Below are 5,216 nucleotides of genomic sequence, written 5' to 3' on the forward strand. Positions count from 1 at the left end.
CAGAAGAGCAAGTTAACACATGTGAGACAGAGAGGTCAGGCAAATTTTATAGCAAACCCATTCTCAGAATAATATCTTTAACACATTCAGGAGGACACAACTCTTCTGACTCAATCATCTTTGAAGGTCTCATCTTCCAATGCAGTTGCACTGGCAATTCAATTTCAACACAAGATTTTGGGGACAGGAACATTGAAACCATAGCACCAGACTGCTCTGTACAACATTCTTGTGAATTTTTTTTTGGTCGGTCATAGGACTTGAACTCAGGGCCTCAGCTCTTCAGCTCAAGGCTAGCACTCTACCTCTTTAGCCATAGCACCACTTCTGGTATCCTGGTGATTAACTGGAGGTAAAACTCTTAGGAATTTCCTGCCCAGGCTCGCTTTGAACTATGAGTCTCAGATCTCAGCCTCCTGAGGAGTAGCTGGAATTTCAGGCTTGAGCCAGGAAGTTGTTTTTATTTCAATTTCGCCAATGCGACAAGGTAAATCATAGGTGGTGACTCACTGTCCCCTATTCTCTTGTCACTTCTAAGATGCTTTAGTACTTGAGTTTCCTTTGCTTGATTTGGGAACTTCAGATTTGTTGAAATGGTAATGTCTAAAGAAAAATTGAAAAATACCCTGCAGATCTGAAGTAGATTTACCAGAAAGGAGAAAAAGAATGACTGGAGAAGAAGATAAAAAGGATGCTGGGGAAAGATGGAGGAGGACAGAGAAAATGGAGAGCTGGCTGAGTCTGAGTGCAGGTGGAATAAGCCTTGCTATGCTGAAAGGGAGTATGGCAAGGGCTCCTGGATTCCCCAATCATCCTGATCTCAGCTCAGATATGGCTGCTTCAATAACATCTTGTTTGCCTGCCTATAAAGGAACCATTCCCACCCACCCGTTTCCAGCTTTCTATTCCATTATCCAAAGTTATCCTCTTCACAGGAAATGTGACTGGAAGTATACTCATTCCATACTCATCACTTTTGTCTGCTCTTTTACTAGGATTTGAACTCAGAAAGTCATACTTGCTAAGCAGGTGCTCCATTACTTGACCCACACTTCCATCCCTTTCTGTTCTGCTAATTTTGATATAGGGTTTTGCTTTTTTCCCAGGCTTACCTGGACCATGATCCTCCTATTTACGCTTCTCATCATGTACCACCACATTGTGTTTTTTTTGTTGACATGGGGTCTTTCAAACATTTTTGTTCAAGTTGGCCTGAAATTGTGATCCTCCAGTATAGCTGGGGGTGGGGCATTATAGGGGTATATCATTACACTCACTCAGCTATTAATTTAGAAGGGGGTCTTGTGAACTTTTTGCCTGTGCTGGCCATGAACCCAAGTTCTCCTGATATCTACCTCCTGAGTACTAAGGACAGACATGAGCCACTAGTACTTTCATCTTTTCTTGCTAGGAAGAAAGATCCATTCTACAGCTTGGGCCTTTACTAGTATGTTCCTGCTGTACTGAAGGGCTGGAAAGTAGGTCTAGCAAAATGATGATGTTGTGGTGGTCATCTTTCAGTGCCTTGCACTCCCTTATCTCCTCCTCGTCAAGTGTCACCCACACTTCAAAGGCTCTCTTAAGACTCAGCAAGTCCAAGAAGTCACATCACTTTCCTGAAAGTGACCTCCTGACCTTAACACAGGGAGCCCTCAGCTATACAAGGAATCAGTTTTTTCATGTCTTACACAGGATCATTTTAATCCTTTACTCTTTCTCCCTTTCTCAGGCTCCTTCCCAGTGACAGGATCTGGGCTTGTTTCCACAGTAGTGGAAACTAGAATTGGTACCCTGGGCTTGTCTGGGTGTTGTGAGTGATGTATGCCCTCTCGTGTTCATCTGGGGTCAATGCAGTCTGTAATAAAAGCCTACGGCTTGATTTTGTGGCCCTGATCCTTTTACCTGCCAGTGACATGGGCTCGCTGGCATTTGAATCGATTTACCTTGGAAACTTTATCCTGGTCTTACTACAAACATACATAATGCCTTCTTGTCATGTACTCCTGTTTTTTTGTTGGTTATGGGTCTTGTACTCTGGGCCTAGGCGCAGTACCTGAGCTTTTCAGCTCAAGACTGGCACTCTACAACTTGAGCCACAGCACCACTTCCGGTTTTCTGGTGGTTAACTGGAGATAAGAGTATCATGGACTTTCTGTGATCCTCAGATTTCAGCCTCCTGAGAAGCTAGGATTACAGGCGTGAGCCACTGGTACGGGTGGTCATCTACTCTTAATGACAACTGCACAGTGATAACAATAACCAGTCTCTGCAAGAATGCAGAATGCATGAGCTCATTCAGTTTGCACAGCACGTAATGTAGTTCTGATAGCATAACAGCCTGAAATGCAGTGGCCACTTAGTGACTGAATGTGTAGCTTCTCCCAAGTTCATCCTAGGGCAAATAGAAGCTCAAAAGAGGTCAGATAGGTTATAAGAAACACACAGAAAAGTGAACCCCAAGTCACTTTGTCCCCAGAGCCCAGGTTTCCAGTAGCCATATTTACATGTTTTTAAAATAGCCAGGAACCAGTGACTCATGCCTGTAATCCTAGCTACTCAGGAAGCCGAAGTCTGAACATCACTCTTTTTTTTTTTTGCTGCAAAAAGCTTTATTTTCATTTGGTCCAAGGCTTGGGAAAGGATCCAGGATGGTTAGTTAGGAAGTTTCCCAATGGCTAGAGGCAGAAGCTCAGGCGGAAACCCTGATATCTGGCGAGGCAGAGATGGCCCCTCAAAGGCTGCTGGACTCTGGAGTTTTCTAGTAGTGTTTGAGGGTGAGGCTTGGAAAAGATGCTCACCCAGCTGGGCCTGAGGGGCCGCCAGCCTGCAGAGGTTGGTTCAGTGGTCGCCCATCTTCTTGATGAGCTTCACCTCTTCATCCAGGAAATGGTTTTCCAGGAAGTCACAGAGATGGGAGTCTGTGCAAGCAGAACCCATGGCATGAAGATCCACAATGGCTTGGTTCAGGCTCTTCTCCAGGGCCAGGGCGGCTTCCATGGCTTCCACGGTTTTACCCCACTCGTCCCGAGAAGGTTTCAGCACATCCTGGTTCTGCATCTTCAGGAGGCGCTGGGCGCCCTCACGCTTCTCCTCCTCCAACTCGTGGAAGAAATGGCCCACGCCCTCCAGGGTCACATCGTCGCGATCGAAATAGTAGCCCAGAGAGAGGTAGGTGTAGGAGCCCGCAGATGCTAGTTGACCAGGCGGCTGACGGCAGCCTCCACCTCGGTGGAGTAATTCTGACGAATCTGGGAGGCCATGGCTGGTCAATACAGAGCTAACCACAGAAAAAAAAAATGGCGTTGGTTGGTCCTGGTAGCAGGCGACGGGCGAGAAGATAAGGGTCAGAGGCGGTGAGTGGAGAAGCAGTTGGTGGTGGAAAGGAGGAGTCCCGGGGTCTGTTCCGTCCAAACACTGTTGAAGCAAGACACAGACCAAGGGACTGGCGCGTGCTTCTTGAATATCACTCTTAAAAGGCAGCCCAGGTAGAAAATTCTGTGAGACACTTGTCTCCAATAAATTACCAAAAAGCCAGAAGCAGAGATGTGGCTCAAGTAGTAGAGCACCAGCCTTGAGCAAAAAAGCTAAAGAACAACATCCAGGCCCTGAGTTTTAGCCTCAGTACCAACACAAAAACAAAAGATGCATATGAAACCACTGTGTCTTCTTGAACCCAGGCTCAAGCTTGTCTGAGGAAGAGGTTGAGGGTTGTAGCTGGGGACACTAGATTTTGAAGTACTCATGCACTATTATTTCTTAGCTGTGCCCATGTGGATGAGTGACTTAACCTCTGTGCACCATTACTTCCTCATGAGTAAATGGCTAAAATTATAGCAACAACTCAGAGGATTGGGCTAGTTCAGTGAGATATGTCTGTGAAGAGCTGGTGCCTGGGGCAAACATAGCACAATAGTGCTATCTCTTCCCCTGATACTCATCCCCTTCCACCCAACTCATTATCCACTCTATTGAGTGAATGGTAATGAAGAGAAAACTAAGCCTACTTTGTAAATCCTAAAATGTGCAGACAATGTAGTATTTGGAAAACCTTTGCAGATGTGATTTCAATTCGTGATTTGGGGATAAAGAGACCACCCTAGATTATCTGGGTGCATCCAAAATCCAATATCCGTGTCCCTCATAAGCAAAAAAGAAAAAAAAATACAAAAAAACAAATGATAGTGCTCAAGCCCTGAATTCAAGTCCCAGTATTGGTATAAAAATATTCCTCTCTGAACTGCACTCCCGTGGTTCACTCCTGTAATCCTAGCTACTCAGGAGGCTAAGATCTGAGGATTGTGGTTTGAAGCCAGCCTGAGCCAGAAAAGTCTGTGAGACTCCTCTTATCTCCAATGAGCTACCCCCAAACCAAAAGTGGGGTTATGGCTCAAATGGTAGAGTACTAGCCTTGAGCAAAAATTGCCCAGGGACAGCACCTAGGCCCTGAGTTCAAGCCCCATGACTGACTAAATAATTAAATAAATATAAAAGAGAGGCCCAGAGAGATCTGATTTGGGTATCATAGTGTCTGAAGTTATTGTTAACATTAAATCGTTAATATTTAAGTTGTGGGATACTGAGGAAACAGTAAACATCACTCAAGGACTTTGCTGCTTCTTTTGGGCAAGCAGTTAGTGCATTTGGGGTTGCACACAGGACAATTGTTTCATATTAGGTAGAACTATGATCTTGTTACTATCTTTGGAACATAAGTACAGTCCTTCCTCATTATATTGTGGTTCACTTATTGAGGCTTCACTTCATCACGTTAAAAAAAATAATTCTCTATTACAGAGTTTTTGTTATATCACAGGATTTTGCAGTATATATAGGTATTTGTATAATATTTTGATTTTAATTATTTTTGCCTAAAAATTAATAAAAATATTAAAATGTTAAGTTTAATAAAAGTAGGAAAGGTTTATAGGAGAGCAGCAAGTGTTTATAAAGTCTTTTCTTTTGTCAGTTTTGGGGCTGGAACTCAGGGCTTGGGTGCTGTCCCTGAGCTTCTTTGCACTCAAGGCTAGTGCTCTACCACTTGAGCCACAGCACCACTTCCTAAAGTCTTAAAATATATATAAATAATAAAATAAATATAATGCTGCTACTTTGTGGATTTTCACCTATTGGGGGTTCTCTGAAATTAACTCCTGCAATACATAAGGGACTTCTGTTTGATTTAAGGAAACACATATGGATGCTAAATTGATAGGAGT

At 43.9% G+C, this 5,216-nt stretch overlaps 1 pseudogene; it reads right to left on the reverse strand.

The window, feature by feature from the left end:
• Positions 1-2,838: 2,838 nt before the first annotated feature.
• On the reverse strand, positions 2,839-3,260 carry LOC105997277 (annotated as a pseudogene).
• Between the last annotated feature and the right edge of the window lie 1,956 nt (positions 3,261-5,216).

The sequence above is a fragment of the Dipodomys ordii genome, unplaced genomic scaffold, assembly GCF_000151885.1.
Source record: "Dipodomys ordii isolate 6190 unplaced genomic scaffold, Dord_2.0 Scaffold142, whole genome shotgun sequence".
NCBI classification, from domain to species: domain Eukaryota; kingdom Metazoa; phylum Chordata; class Mammalia; order Rodentia; family Heteromyidae; genus Dipodomys; species Dipodomys ordii.